Below are 17,500 nucleotides of genomic sequence, written 5' to 3'. Positions count from 1 at the left end.
CCTCGTGGACAAAATGCTTACAGCACCTGGTATTCCCAGGCGGTCTCCCATCCAAGTACTAACCAGGCCCGACCCTGCTTAGCTTCCGAGATCAGACGAGATCGGGCGTACCCAGGCTGATATGGCCGTAAGCGAGAAACAATCTCTTGCTACAACATATATAGTCAAAGTGTGTCTGATAAAACAGACATTTAGTCAATTCATCATTAAATGCTTACTACAAGGCAGTGTTGCTGATGAAATAGTGCAAGAGCACACCCTCGTGGACAAAATGCTTACAGCACCTGGTATTCCCAGGCGGTCTCCCATCCAAGTACTAACCAGGCCCGACCCTGATTAGCTTCCGAGATCAGACGAGATCGGGCGTACCCTGGCTGATATGGCCGTAAGCGAGAAACAATCTCTTGCTACAACATATATAGTCAAAGTGAGTCTGATAAAACAGACATTTAGTCAATTCATCATTAAATGCTTACTACAAGGCAGTGTTGCTGATGAAATAGTGCAAGAGCACACCCTCGTGGACAAAATGCTTACTGCACCTGGTATTCCCAGGCTGTCTCCCATCCAAGTACTAACCAGGCCCGACCCTGCTTAGCTTCCGAGATCAGACGAGATCGGGCGTACCTTTTTTTTTTTTTTATCTTTTATTATGAAAAAACACATAATATTTACAATATTCAAACAATAATAATAAAAAAGGATGAACAATTCATCCTTTTACAAAATCAAAAAAAGAAAAGAAAATAAAACCAATTAATAATTAAAAGCAAGTTTTCCATTTTGATCAATTTCGATAAAAGTGCTCCCCCACACAAACAGTTTTTCAAAATTACATCCTCCATATTTATATATTAGTTCAATATCTTTCTCTAAAATACTTTTAAATAAAACCTCCACACTCACAATTTTCCCTTCATAATGTCCTAAATTCCTTCTTTGTCTTACAGCGTATCTAGCATGGCTAAGAACAAAATTCATCAAATTAATATTAAAAACTTTGCTTTTTCCATTTATACCAAATAGAAACAACCTCCTCCACTCAACCCCATTTACAATATCTTCTCCCCAATGTTGTTCTAAAAGCCCCTTTATAAACTCATGAAACCCTTGTAATCTACTACATTCAATAAAAAAGTGCATAAAATTTTCCACCTCCGTACCACAAATATCACATTCTCTTTTAATGTCTCTATTTATTTGATGTAAAACCACGTTCGTAAAAATCCTATTATGTTTCAATTTAAAATCATTATCTTCACATTCTATAGTATTATATTTGACATTGACATTCTTCCATATTGATTTTACATCTATATTTACAAATACCCTAGACCACACTTTTTCTGAAGCAGGAGCTTTTATCTCTCTTAAAATACATTTTTCATAAATCTTTTTAACTTTCAAACCTGATAAAACATGTTTCTCCCCATTACTTTCATAATATAAAACCGGTAAACCCTTAGCTCTCTCAACCACCTCTGTATTTATTAAAAGCACCCATTCTTCAGGAATACACCCTAAAATTCTCTTATACATATTTTCTATTGTAGTTTTACTTATTTCATCTTCTACTTCACAAACATTATCATAAATCGCTTGTACAGTAAGAAACCCTGGAATGACCTCGTATAAAATATCCCCAATCTGTCTCATCCCAGCCCTCATAAAATATTTACAAAACAACATCTTATTATTATATTGTATCTTGGGATTTAAGAAAATTGGCTGATTTAAAATATTGTCTAAAATGGTACACTCATAATAAATATTTGGTAAAAACTCCCCCCAAGCTTCAAACACTTCTCTATAAAACAATGGTATATTACTTAACATTTCTTTTTTCATGCACATCAATAAACCATTGTCCCCCATCCTCCCAACCTCCTGCAAATACTCCTTAAAAAATCTTTTCCATCCATAATCTAGTTCACCATATAAATATTTCCGTACCATTTTAACTCTAATTGCTTTTTTCCTTACATTTAAATCCACCAACTTCAAACCCCCCTCCTCATATCCTGCAATCAATGTTTTAAAAGAAATTTTCGCTCCTTTCCCATCCCATAAAAAATCTACTAAAATCGTATTCATTTCAGATAAAACCCATTCTGGTACATCTAAAACGTTCATGACATGAATAAAAATTGACATCAGAAAGGAATTTACAACAATTACTTTCCCTTTTAATTTCAAAGCCCTCCCCCTCCACATATTTACTACCTTCCTAACTTTATTTATAACCCCACTCCATGTCAGATCCCTAGCTTCTTGTTCCTTCACCCCTAAAAACACACCTAACACCTTAAAATAATCATTTACCACCTTAAAAGGAAAAGTCCCCTCATTATTCTTCCCAACATACATTATTACTGACTTCTCCATATTCACTTTAGCTCCTGAGGCTTTCTCATATACTTTAAAACACTCCATCACCCTTTTAACACTTCCCTCATCTCTGACTGTAATTGTGGTATCGTCTGCATATTGATGAATTAAACTAAAACCTCCTTGCGGAGTCTCTACACAATTTATAAAATGATCTTTTTTAAGGTATGCCGCTAAGGGTTCTACCGATAAAACAAACAATAAAGCTGATAAAGGGCACCCCTGTCTCACTGACCTCTCAAGAATAAAAGAATCTGTTAAAACCCCATTACATTTAACCCTACTTTTAGCCTTTCTATATAATAATTTTATCCATCTTATTATACCATTTCCAAACCCATACTTTTCCAGTACCCTAAACATAAAATCATGTTCCACCCTGTCAAAAGCTTTATTAAAATCTATACTTAAAACAATCCCCCCCATCTTGTCACTATTCATTTTATTTATCACATCTCTAAGTGTAGTTATGGTATCTGCTATATCTCTTCCAGGCACACTATAATTTTGTGTAGGTGCTATAATATCATTTAAAACCATCTTCATCCTATTTGCCAGTATCTTAGCTAAAATCTTATAATCTGAGTTTAATAAACTAATTGGCCTATAATTTTCTAGTTTCAGTTTGCTCCCCTTATTTTTATATAAAATCGATATCAGCCCTGTCACCATGGAATCTGAAACAGTATCATTGTCTTCCATATATTGATATACTTCTAATAAAATAGGTGCTAAAATACTTTCATACATTTTATAAAACTCTGCAATTAGTCCATCTACTCCAGGACTTTTATTTATTTGTAAACCCTTAATTGCATCTTTCACTTCATCCATTGTTATCTTCCTATCACACATTTGCTTATCTTCAACACCAATTTGAACATCCACACTACTTAAAATCTCTTTTACACACCCCTCATCCACCTCCCCTTTCTTAAATAAATCCTTATAAAAATTCTGTACAGTTTCTAATATTTCAACATAATCATTTACCACTTCACCCTTTACATTTTCAATCTCACTAATATATGATTTCGTCTGTTTAGTTTTTTCTAAACCAAGAAAAAACGAGGTACATTTCTCCCCTTCTAAAACATATTTTGCCCTACTTCTAATAATTGCACCCTTACACTTCTCTATTTCACATTTGCTCAATTTTGTTTTTAAATCTAAAAACCTTTCAATAGTATAATCAGGATCACTATCACATTTCTTCATTTCTTCATTCAATTTTGTTCTTAAATAATTTTCTGCTCTTATCATCCTACTCCTCTTCTTCCTAGCATATCTAATACTAAAAACTTTTATTTTTTCCTTAACATTTTCCCACCACTTGCACTTATCATTCCCTTTTTGCTTATCCTCCATTTCATCTTCTATCAAAGATTTAAGTTGTTTCCCGTATTCCTCATCACCTAGATACCCTGCATTCATACACCATATTCCCCCCCCTTTCCTTTCCTTATCTAACCCCACCGAAAATGTTAACCCAGCATGATCACTAAAAGTTGTAAAAATATATTTAATATCCTTCATAAAATTCCTTAACCCTTCATTTACTAAAACCAAATCTATCCGTGTCTGTTTCAATTCCCCTAAAACCACCTGCCTTCTAGAAAATTCTCTCTTATTCGGATTCTCCTCCCTCCATATATCAATTAAATTGTTTTCAACCATCATTTTCCTTAAAACCCCCCTAGATACATCACTTCTAAAAATAGCTCCCCTTGTCATATCTAATCTATCCATTTTTACATTAAAATCCCCAACTAAAATACAGTTTCCCTTGCACCATTTCGCTAATTCTAAAAATAAATTCCTTCTCTCTGTTTCATTATTCGGCGCATAAGTATTTATAATCCTAAAAACCCTACTCATATATTCAAAATCTAAAATTAAAATCCTCCCATTATTATCATTATATATCTTCTTCACATTTTCTACTACATCCTTCCTTATTAAAATTGCAACCCCACATGAATTCCCCCTACCATTGTTTACATAAATAAAATCCCTCCATATTTTCTGAATTTCTAAAACACACATATTATCCCAGTGCGTCTCTTGAATACATAAAATATCAGAATTCTTTATGTGTACTATTCTATTAAATTTTCCTATTGTTCTCAACCCATTCGCATTTATCGACATTATTGTTACCATACTAATAAATAATAAAATTATAAAATATAATTTCATTATCCTCTACCTTTTATCCAGTTTCTTTCCTCTTCCACCCTTTCTCTCCCCCCCCTCCGCTGCTTTCCTCTTCCTGTATCCTCCTCTCATTCTTTCAAACTTTTCCCCATCATCCGAGTCCGATATCTCCTCCAAGTCCATTTCATCCAGCCAACTTTTCTTCTTTACACCCTCGTCCGTTGTGCTCCCCGTGTTCATCGCCGATTCTGGAATGTTCGTTGTGCTCCCCGTGTTCTCCGCCGTTTCTGGAATGTTCATCTCCGTCTCATGTGTAGTCATCGTTGTGCTCCCCGTGTTCATCGCCGTTTCTGGAATGTTCGTTGTGCTCCCCGTGTTCATCTCCGTCTCATATATTGTCGTCGTTGTGCTCCCCATGTTCTCCGCCGTTTCTGGAATGTTCATCTCCGTCTCTCGTGTAGTCTTCGTTGTGTTCCCCGTGTTCATACCCGTCTCCGTTATTGTCAATAAACTTAAAACCCTCTCCATTTCTTCACCCCCCGAGGTACTTGTTTGTGCTGTGCTTTCCCCCAAAACCCGTGAGTCCCCCGTGCTTCCCCCCAGTCCACTTCCCCTCTCCTCCTGAAAACTCCATCTTCTTATTTCCGAATCCATACTGCTCCCAATTTCATTAATCTTCTGGTCTTCCTTCTTCTCCCTTCTTCCTTCCTCCGTCTCTCCACCTTCCACCACATCCTCTCCTCCATCTTCTTCTCCTTCTTGCGACGATACAACTGCTTCCTCGAATAGTACTTGACTCCCCTCTCCCGTCATAACTTCTCCACAGTTGCACTCCGCCAATCTCTTTCTGCATCTTCCACAAACATTCCTTTCCTTCTCTCCGACACACTCTCTCGCATAATGGCCTTGATTGCCGCACTTGAAACACTTGAATTCAGGGCAATCTTTAACTATGTGCCCCGGTTGTATGCACAATCGACAAACTCTGACCTGCTTGTCATGGATCACCCTGAAGTATTCAGCTCCCTCCAGCGTCTCAATTTTTGTGGAATATGGCAATGATGTGACTTTTTCCGTAAATTTAACTTTACAGAACCTTGTTCCGTCAACCACCTCCGTTCCAGGCCAAACTCTCCTCCTTATCTCCGATACGGCCGTTACTCCCCAGCTTCTCAACTTGTCCAGTATCACTTTATCTTCTATATATACCGGTAGATTCATAAAAGACACCACCAATTCATTAATATTCACATCTCTCGCCAGTATCTTGTTGTCCTTTATCCGTATACCGTCCATTAGCCGTTCTTTACCTTTTCCGTTTCTCATCGTAATTTCATATTTCTTATCTCCTTTCATTCGGCATCCCACCACCTCTCCACACGTCTCCTTAATTGCTCGTAGTAATTCCATCGTCGTCACCTTTTCTTCTCCCACCAACTCAATTGCCACCGTGTATTCTTTGCCATATTTCATTCCTCCTTTTTCGTTTTCCTTCCGTTGCGCATTTTCGTTGTCCTTGTCCGTTCCGTTTGTCGTTGCCATGTTGTCCGTCATTGTAAATCAAAAATGAGAGCGAAAAAACCTCCCCCAGGCAGCAAAACTGCAGGGGGGGAAAACTAAACAAAACTAAAAACTATCCAAATGAAAAAACAATAAATTATATTGCAAAATCCAAAAAAGAAACGAAAATAGCTCTCGAGCAAACACTCTCAAGCAAACACTCACAGCTCAATTACTCGCACCTGTCGTCACTTCTCCAATCAAGGATTAGCGCCCCCAGGCTGGTATGGCCGTAAGCGAGAAACAATCTCTTGCTACAACATATATAGTCAAAGTGTGTCTGATAAAACAGACATTTAGTCAATTCATCATTAAATGCTTACTACAAGGCAGTGTTGCTGATGAAATAGTGCAAGAGCACACCCTCGTGGACAAAATGCTTACAGCACCTGGTATTCCCAGGCAGTCTCCCATCCAAGTACTAACCAGGCCCGACCCTGATTAGCTTCCGAGATCAGACGAGATCGGGCGTACCCTGGCTGATATGGCCGTAAGCGAGAAACAATCTCTTGCTACAACATATATAGTCAAAGTGAGTCTGATAAAACAGACATTTAGTCAATTCATCATTAAATGCTTACTACAAGGCAGTGTTGCTGATGAAATAGTGCAAGAGCACACCCTCGTGGACAAAATGCTTACTGCACCTGGTATTCCCAGGCTGTCTCCCATCCAAGTACTAACCAGGCCCGACCCTGCTTAGCTTCCGAGATCAGACGAGATCGGGCGTACCTTTTTTTTTTTTTTATCTTTTATTATGAAAAAACACATAATATTTACAATATTCAAACAATAATAATAAAAAAGGATGAACAATTCATCCTTTTACAAAATCAAAAAAAGAAAAGAAAATAAAACCAATTAATAATTAAAAGCAAGTTTTCCATTTTGATCAATTTCGATAAAAGTGCTCCCCCACACAAACAGTTTTTCAAAATTACATCCTCCATATTTATATATTAGTTCAATATCTTTCTCTAAAATACTTTTAAATAAAACCTCCACACTCACAATTTTCCCTTCATAATGTCCTAAATTCCTTCTTTGTCTTACAGCGTATCTAGCATGGCTAAGAACAAAATTCATCAAATTAATATTAAAAACTTTGCTTTTTCCATTTATACCAAATAGAAACAACCTCCTCCACTCAACCCCATTTACAATATCTTCTCCCCAATGTTGTTCTAAAAGCCCCTTTATAAACTCATGAAACCCTTGTAATCTACTACATTCAATAAAAAAGTGCATAAAATTTTCCACCTCCGTACCACAAATATCACATTCTCTTTTAATGTCTCTATTTATTTGATGTAAAACCACGTTCGTAAAAATCCTATTATGTTTCAATTTAAAATCATTATCTTCACATTCTATAGTATTATATTTGACATTGACATTCTTCCATATTGATTTTACATCTATATTTACAAATACCCTAGACCACACTTTTTCTGAAGCAGGAGCTTTTATCTCTCTTAAAATACATTTTTCATAAATCTTTTTAACTTTCAAACCTGATAAAACATGTTTCTCCCCATTACTTTCATAATATAAAACCGGTAAACCCTTAGCTCTCTCAACCACCTCTGTATTTATTAAAAGCACCCATTCTTCAGGAATACACCCTAAAATTCTCTTATACATATTTTCTATTGTAGTTTTACTTATTTCATCTTCTACTTCACAAACATTATCATAAATCGCTTGTACAGTAAGAAACCCTGGAATGACCTCGTATAAAATATCCCCAATCTGTCTCATCCCAGCCCTCATAAAATATTTACAAAACAACATCTTATTATTATATTGTATCTTGGGATTTAAGAAAATTGGCTGATTTAAAATATTGTCTAAAATGGTACACTCATAATAAATATTTGGTAAAAACTCCCCCCAAGCTTCAAACACTTCTCTATAAAACAATGGTATATTACTTAACATTTCTTTTTTCATGCACATCAATAAACCATTGTCCCCCATCCTCCCAACCTCCTGCAAATACTCCTTAAAAAATCTTTTCCATCCATAATCTAGTTCACCATATAAATATTTCCGTACCATTTTAACTCTAATTGCTTTTTTCCTTACATTTAAATCCACCAACTTCAAACCCCCCTCCTCATATCCTGCAATCAATGTTTTAAAAGAAATTTTCGCTCCTTTCCCATCCCATAAAAAATCTACTAAAATCGTATTCATTTCAGATAAAACCCATTCTGGTACATCTAAAACGTTCATGACATGAATAAAAATTGACATCAGAAAGGAATTTACAACAATTACTTTCCCTTTTAATTTCAAAGCCCTCCCCCTCCACATATTTACTACCTTCCTAACTTTATTTATAACCCCACTCCATGTCAGATCCCTAGCTTCTTGTTCCTTCACCCCTAAAAACACACCTAACACCTTAAAATAATCATTTACCACCTTAAAAGGAAAAGTCCCCTCATTATTCTTCCCAACATACATTATTACTGACTTCTCCATATTCACTTTAGCTCCTGAGGCTTTCTCATATACTTTAAAACACTCCATCACCCTTTTAACACTTCCCTCATCTCTGACTGTAATTGTGGTATCGTCTGCATATTGATGAATTAAACTAAAACCTCCTTGCGGAGTCTCTACACAATTTATAAAATGATCTTTTTTAAGGTATGCCGCTAAGGGTTCTACCGATAAAACAAACAATAAAGCTGATAAAGGGCACCCCTGTCTCACTGACCTCTCAAGAATAAAAGAATCTGTTAAAACCCCATTACATTTAACCCTACTTTTAGCCTTTCTATATAATAATTTTATCCATCTTATTATACCATTTCCAAACCCATACTTTTCCAGTACCCTAAACATAAAATCATGTTCCACCCTGTCAAAAGCTTTATTAAAATCTATACTTAAAACAATCCCCCCCATCTTGTCACTATTCATTTTATTTATCACATCTCTAAGTGTAGTTATGGTATCTGCTATATCTCTTCCAGGCACACTATAATTTTGTGTAGGTGCTATAATATCATTTAAAACCATCTTCATCCTATTTGCCAGTATCTTAGCTAAAATCTTATAATCTGAGTTTAATAAACTAATTGGCCTATAATTTTCTAGTTTCAGTTTGCTCCCCTTATTTTTATATAAAATCGATATCAGCCCTGTCACCATGGAATCTGAAACAGTATCATTGTCTTCCATATATTGATATACTTCTAATAAAATAGGTGCTAAAATACTTTCATACATTTTATAAAACTCTGCAATTAGTCCATCTACTCCAGGACTTTTATTTATTTGTAAACCCTTAATTGCATCTTTCACTTCATCCATTGTTATCTTCCTATCACACATTTGCTTATCTTCAACACCAATTTGAACATCCACACTACTTAAAATCTCTTTTACACACCCCTCATCCACCTCCCCTTTCTTAAATAAATCCTTATAAAAATTCTGTACAGTTTCTAATATTTCAACATAATCATTTACCACTTCACCCTTTACATTTTCAATCTCACTAATATATGATTTCGTCTGTTTAGTTTTTTCTAAACCAAGAAAAAACGAGGTACATTTCTCCCCTTCTAAAACATATTTTGCCCTACTTCTAATAATTGCACCCTTACACTTCTCTATTTCACATTTGCTCAATTTTGTTTTTAAATCTAAAAACCTTTCAATAGTATAATCAGGATCACTATCACATTTCTTCATTTCTTCATTCAATTTTGTTCTTAAATAATTTTCTGCTCTTATCATCCTACTCCTCTTCTTCCTAGCATATCTAATACTAAAAACTTTTATTTTTTCCTTAACATTTTCCCACCACTTGCACTTATCATTCCCTTTTTGCTTATCCTCCATTTCATCTTCTATCAAAGATTTAAGTTGTTTCCCGTATTCCTCATCACCTAGATACCCTGCATTCATACACCATATTCCCCCCCCTTTCCTTTCCTTATCTAACCCCACCGAAAATGTTAACCCAGCATGATCACTAAAAGTTGTAAAAATATATTTAATATCCTTCATAAAATTCCTTAACCCTTCATTTACTAAAACCAAATCTATCCGTGTCTGTTTCAATTCCCCTAAAACCACCTGCCTTCTAGAAAATTCTCTCTTATTCGGATTCTCCTCCCTCCATATATCAATTAAATTGTTTTCAACCATCATTTTCCTTAAAACCCCCCTAGATACATCACTTCTAAAAATAGCTCCCCTTGTCATATCTAATCTATCCATTTTTACATTAAAATCCCCAACTAAAATACAGTTTCCCTTGCACCATTTCGCTAATTCTAAAAATAAATTCCTTCTCTCTGTTTCATTATTCGGCGCATAAGTATTTATAATCCTAAAAACCCTACTCATATATTCAAAATCTAAAATTAAAATCCTCCCATTATTATCATTATATATCTTCTTCACATTTTCTACTACATCCTTCCTTATTAAAATTGCAACCCCACATGAATTCCCCCTACCATTGTTTACATAAATAAAATCCCTCCATATTTTCTGAATTTCTAAAACACACATATTATCCCAGTGCGTCTCTTGAATACATAAAATATCAGAATTCTTTATGTGTACTATTCTATTAAATTTTCCTATTGTTCTCAACCCATTCGCATTTATCGACATTATTGTTACCATACTAATAAATAATAAAATTATAAAATATAATTTCATTATCCTCTACCTTTTATCCAGTTTCTTTCCTCTTCCACCCTTTCTCTCCCCCCCCTCCGCTGCTTTCCTCTTCCTGTATCCTCCTCTCATTCTTTCAAACTTTTCCCCATCATCCGAGTCCGATATCTCCTCCAAGTCCATTTCATCCAGCCAACTTTTCTTCTTTACACCCTCGTCCGTTGTGCTCCCCGTGTTCATCGCCGATTCTGGAATGTTCGTTGTGCTCCCCGTGTTCTCCGCCGTTTCTGGAATGTTCATCTCCGTCTCATGTGTAGTCATCGTTGTGCTCCCCGTGTTCATCGCCGTTTCTGGAATGTTCGTTGTGCTCCCCGTGTTCATCTCCGTCTCATATATTGTCGTCGTTGTGCTCCCCATGTTCTCCGCCGTTTCTGGAATGTTCATCTCCGTCTCTCGTGTAGTCTTCGTTGTGTTCCCCGTGTTCATACCCGTCTCCGTTATTGTCAATAAACTTAAAACCCTCTCCATTTCTTCACCCCCCGAGGTACTTGTTTGTGCTGTGCTTTCCCCCAAAACCCGTGAGTCCCCCGTGCTTCCCCCCAGTCCACTTCCCCTCTCCTCCTGAAAACTCCATCTTCTTATTTCCGAATCCATACTGCTCCCAATTTCATTAATCTTCTGGTCTTCCTTCTTCTCCCTTCTTCCTTCCTCCGTCTCTCCACCTTCCACCACATCCTCTCCTCCATCTTCTTCTCCTTCTTGCGACGATACAACTGCTTCCTCGAATAGTACTTGACTCCCCTCTCCCGTCATAACTTCTCCACAGTTGCACTCCGCCAATCTCTTTCTGCATCTTCCACAAACATTCCTTTCCTTCTCTCCGACACACTCTCTCGCATAATGGCCTTGATTGCCGCACTTGAAACACTTGAATTCAGGGCAATCTTTAACTATGTGCCCCGGTTGTATGCACAATCGACAAACTCTGACCTGCTTGTCATGGATCACCCTGAAGTATTCAGCTCCCTCCAGCGTCTCAATTTTTGTGGAATATGGCAATGATGTGACTTTTTCCGTAAATTTAACTTTACAGAACCTTGTTCCGTCAACCACCTCCGTTCCAGGCCAAACTCTCCTCCTTATCTCCGATACGGCCGTTACTCCCCAGCTTCTCAACTTGTCCAGTATCACTTTATCTTCTATATATACCGGTAGATTCATAAAAGACACCACCAATTCATTAATATTCACATCTCTCGCCAGTATCTTGTTGTCCTTTATCCGTATACCGTCCATTAGCCGTTCTTTACCTTTTCCGTTTCTCATCGTAATTTCATATTTCTTATCTCCTTTCATTCGGCATCCCACCACCTCTCCACACGTCTCCTTAATTGCTCGTAGTAATTCCATCGTCGTCACCTTTTCTTCTCCCACCAACTCAATTGCCACCGTGTATTCTTTGCCATATTTCATTCCTCCTTTTTCGTTTTCCTTCCGTTGCGCATTTTCGTTGTCCTTGTCCGTTCCGTTTGTCGTTGCCATGTTGTCCGTCATTGTAAATCAAAAATGAGAGCGAAAAAACCTCCCCCAGGCAGCAAAACTGCAGGGGGGGAAAACTAAACAAAACTAAAAACTATCCAAATGAAAAAACAATAAATTATATTGCAAAATCCAAAAAAGAAACGAAAATAGCTCTCGAGCAAACACTCTCAAGCAAACACTCACAGCTCAATTACTCGCACCTGTCGTCACTTCTCCAATCAAGGATTAGCGCCCCCAGGCTGGTATGGCCGTAAGCGAGAAACAATCTCTTGCTACAACATATATAGTCAAAGTGTGTCTGATAAAACAGACATTTAGTCAATTCATCATTAAATGCTTACTACAAGGCAGTGTTGCTGATGAAATAGTGCAAGAGCACACCCTCGTGGACAAAATGCTTACAGCACCTGGTATTCCCAGGCAGTCTCCCATCCAAGTACTAACCAGGCCCGACCCTGATTAGCTTCCGAGATCAGACGAGATCGGGCGTACCCTGGCTGATATGGCCGTAAGCGAGAAACAATCTCTTGCTACAACATATATAGTCAAAGTGAGTCTGATAAAACAGACATTTAGTCAATTCATCATTAAATGCTTACTACAAGGCAGTGTTGCTGATGAAATAGTGCAAGAGCACACCCTCGTGGACAAAATGCTTACTGCACCTGGTATTCCCAGGCTGTCTCCCATCCAAGTACTAACCAGGCCCGACCCTGCTTAGCTTCCGAGATCAGACGAGATCGGGCGTACCTTTTTTTTTTTTTTATCTTTTATTATGAAAAAACACATAATATTTACAATATTCAAACAATAATAATAAAAAAGGATGAACAATTCATCCTTTTACAAAATCAAAAAAAGAAAAGAAAATAAAACCAATTAATAATTAAAAGCAAGTTTTCCATTTTGATCAATTTCGATAAAAGTGCTCCCCCACACAAACAGTTTTTCAAAATTACATCCTCCATATTTATATATTAGTTCAATATCTTTCTCTAAAATACTTTTAAATAAAACCTCCACACTCACAATTTTCCCTTCATAATGTCCTAAATTCCTTCTTTGTCTTACAGCGTATCTAGCATGGCTAAGAACAAAATTCATCAAATTAATATTAAAAACTTTGCTTTTTCCATTTATACCAAATAGAAACAACCTCCTCCACTCAACCCCATTTACAATATCTTCTCCCCAATGTTGTTCTAAAAGCCCCTTTATAAACTCATGAAACCCTTGTAATCTACTACATTCAATAAAAAAGTGCATAAAATTTTCCACCTCCGTACCACAAATATCACATTCTCTTTTAATGTCTCTATTTATTTGATGTAAAACCACGTTCGTAAAAATCCTATTATGTTTCAATTTAAAATCATTATCTTCACATTCTATAGTATTATATTTGACATTGACATTCTTCCATATTGATTTTACATCTATATTTACAAATACCCTAGACCACACTTTTTCTGAAGCAGGAGCTTTTATCTCTCTTAAAATACATTTTTCATAAATCTTTTTAACTTTCAAACCTGATAAAACATGTTTCTCCCCATTACTTTCATAATATAAAACCGGTAAACCCTTAGCTCTCTCAACCACCTCTGTATTTATTAAAAGCACCCATTCTTCAGGAATACACCCTAAAATTCTCTTATACATATTTTCTATTGTAGTTTTACTTATTTCATCTTCTACTTCACAAACATTATCATAAATCGCTTGTACAGTAAGAAACCCTGGAATGACCTCGTATAAAATATCCCCAATCTGTCTCATCCCAGCCCTCATAAAATATTTACAAAACAACATCTTATTATTATATTGTATCTTGGGATTTAAGAAAATTGGCTGATTTAAAATATTGTCTAAAATGGTACACTCATAATAAATATTTGGTAAAAACTCCCCCCAAGCTTCAAACACTTCTCTATAAAACAATGGTATATTACTTAACATTTCTTTTTTCATGCACATCAATAAACCATTGTCCCCCATCCTCCCAACCTCCTGCAAATACTCCTTAAAAAATCTTTTCCATCCATAATCTAGTTCACCATATAAATATTTCCGTACCATTTTAACTCTAATTGCTTTTTTCCTTACATTTAAATCCACCAACTTCAAACCCCCCTCCTCATATCCTGCAATCAATGTTTTAAAAGAAATTTTCGCTCCTTTCCCATCCCATAAAAAATCTACTAAAATCGTATTCATTTCAGATAAAACCCATTCTGGTACATCTAAAACGTTCATGACATGAATAAAAATTGACATCAGAAAGGAATTTACAACAATTACTTTCCCTTTTAATTTCAAAGCCCTCCCCCTCCACATATTTACTACCTTCCTAACTTTATTTATAACCCCACTCCATGTCAGATCCCTAGCTTCTTGTTCCTTCACCCCTAAAAACACACCTAACACCTTAAAATAATCATTTACCACCTTAAAAGGAAAAGTCCCCTCATTATTCTTCCCAACATACATTATTACTGACTTCTCCATATTCACTTTAGCTCCTGAGGCTTTCTCATATACTTTAAAACACTCCATCACCCTTTTAACACTTCCCTCATCTCTGACTGTAATTGTGGTATCGTCTGCATATTGATGAATTAAACTAAAACCTCCTTGCGGAGTCTCTACACAATTTATAAAATGATCTTTTTTAAGGTATGCCGCTAAGGGTTCTACCGATAAAACAAACAATAAAGCTGATAAAGGGCACCCCTGTCTCACTGACCTCTCAAGAATAAAAGAATCTGTTAAAACCCCATTACATTTAACCCTACTTTTAGCCTTTCTATATAATAATTTTATCCATCTTATTATACCATTTCCAAACCCATACTTTTCCAGTACCCTAAACATAAAATCATGTTCCACCCTGTCAAAAGCTTTATTAAAATCTATACTTAAAACAATCCCCCCCATCTTGTCACTATTCATTTTATTTATCACATCTCTAAGTGTAGTTATGGTATCTGCTATATCTCTTCCAGGCACACTATAATTTTGTGTAGGTGCTATAATATCATTTAAAACCATCTTCATCCTATTTGCCAGTATCTTAGCTAAAATCTTATAATCTGAGTTTAATAAACTAATTGGCCTATAATTTTCTAGTTTCAGTTTGCTCCCCTTATTTTTATATAAAATCGATATCAGCCCTGTCACCATGGAATCTGAAACAGTATCATTGTCTTCCATATATTGATATACTTCTAATAAAATAGGTGCTAAAATACTTTCATACATTTTATAAAACTCTGCAATTAGTCCATCTACTCCAGGACTTTTATTTATTTGTAAACCCTTAATTGCATCTTTCACTTCATCCATTGTTATCTTCCTATCACACATTTGCTTATCTTCAACACCAATTTGAACATCCACACTACTTAAAATCTCTTTTACACACCCCTCATCCACCTCCCCTTTCTTAAATAAATCCTTATAAAAATTCTGTACAGTTTCTAATATTTCAACATAATCATTTACCACTTCACCCTTTACATTTTCAATCTCACTAATATATGATTTCGTCTGTTTAGTTTTTTCTAAACCAAGAAAAAACGAGGTACATTTCTCCCCTTCTAAAACATATTTTGCCCTACTTCTAATAATTGCACCCTTACACTTCTCTATTTCACATTTGCTCAATTTTGTTTTTAAATCTAAAAACCTTTCAATAGTATAATCAGGATCACTATCACATTTCTTCATTTCTTCATTCAATTTTGTTCTTAAATAATTTTCTGCTCTTATCATCCTACTCCTCTTCTTCCTAGCATATCTAATACTAAAAACTTTTATTTTTTCCTTAACATTTTCCCACCACTTGCACTTATCATTCCCTTTTTGCTTATCCTCCATTTCATCTTCTATCAAAGATTTAAGTTGTTTCCCGTATTCCTCATCACCTAGATACCCTGCATTCATACACCATATTCCCCCCCCTTTCCTTTCCTTATCTAACCCCACCGAAAATGTTAACCCAGCATGATCACTAAAAGTTGTAAAAATATATTTAATATCCTTCATAAAATTCCTTAACCCTTCATTTACTAAAACCAAATCTATCCGTGTCTGTTTCAATTCCCCTAAAACCACCTGCCTTCTAGAAAATTCTCTCTTATTCGGATTCTCCTCCCTCCATATATCAATTAAATTGTTTTCAACCATCATTTTCCTTAAAACCCCCCTAGATACATCACTTCTAAAAATAGCTCCCCTTGTCATATCTAATCTATCCATTTTTACATTAAAATCCCCAACTAAAATACAGTTTCCCTTGCACCATTTCGCTAATTCTAAAAATAAATTCCTTCTCTCTGTTTCATTATTCGGCGCATAAGTATTTATAATCCTAAAAACCCTACTCATATATTCAAAATCTAAAATTAAAATCCTCCCATTATTATCATTATATATCTTCTTCACATTTTCTACTACATCCTTCCTTATTAAAATTGCAACCCCACATGAATTCCCCCTACCATTGTTTACATAAATAAAATCCCTCCATATTTTCTGAATTTCTAAAACACACATATTATCCCAGTGCGTCTCTTGAATACATAAAATATCAGAATTCTTTATGTGTACTATTCTATTAAATTTTCCTATTGTTCTCAACCCATTCGCATTTATCGACATTATTGTTACCATACTAATAAATAATAAAATTATAAAATATAATTTCATTATCCTCTACCTTTTATCCAGTTTCTTTCCTCTTCCACCCTTTCTCTCCCCCCCCTCCGCTGCTTTCCTCTTCCTGTATCCTCCTCTCATTCTTTCAAACTTTTCCCCATCATCCGAGTCCGATATCTCCTCCAAGTCCATTTCATCCAGCCAACTTTTCTTCTTTACACCCTCGTCCGTTGTGCTCCCCGTGTTCATCGCCGATTCTGGAATGTTCGTTGTGCTCCCCGTGTTCTCCGCCGTTTCTGGAATGTTCATCTCCGTCTCATGTGTAGTCATCGTTGTGCTCCCCGTGTTCATCGCCGTTTCTGGAATGTTCGTTGTGCTCCCCGTGTTCATCTCCGTCTCATATATTGTCGTCGTTGTGCTCCCCATGTTCTCCGCCGTTTCTGGAATGTTCATCTCCGTCTCTCGTGTAGTCTTCGTTGTGTTCCCCGTGTTCATACCCGTCTCCGTTATTGTCAATAAACTTAAAACCCTCTCCATTTCTTCA

At 36.1% G+C, this 17,500-nt stretch overlaps 2 non-coding genes and 2 pseudogenes across 2 annotated transcripts; all 4 read right to left on the bottom strand.

Annotated features, from left to right (window-relative positions):
* Positions 1–14: 14 nt before the first annotated feature.
* On the bottom strand, positions 15–133 carry LOC123738064 (5S ribosomal RNA). Its single transcript, XR_006767357.2, has one exon. It is a non-coding gene; the product is annotated as a 5S ribosomal RNA (ribosomal RNA).
* A 139-nt stretch (positions 134–272) lies between these two features.
* LOC145851716 (5S ribosomal RNA) lies at positions 273–391 on the bottom strand. Its single transcript, XR_014373568.1, has one exon. It is a non-coding gene; the product is annotated as a 5S ribosomal RNA (ribosomal RNA).
* Positions 392–6,482: 6,091 nt separating this feature from the next.
* LOC145852751 (uncharacterized) lies at positions 6,483–6,601 on the bottom strand (annotated as a pseudogene).
* Positions 6,602–12,692: 6,091 nt separating this feature from the next.
* LOC145852749 (uncharacterized) lies at positions 12,693–12,811 on the bottom strand (annotated as a pseudogene).
* Positions 12,812–17,500: the final 4,689 nt, after the last annotated feature.

This window comes from Salmo salar, chromosome 08, assembly GCF_965601325.2.
Source record: "Salmo salar chromosome 08, fSalSal1, whole genome shotgun sequence".
NCBI lineage: Eukaryota > Metazoa > Chordata > Actinopteri > Salmoniformes > Salmonidae > Salmo > Salmo salar.
This window is presented reverse-complemented; position numbering and strand designations above follow the sequence as displayed.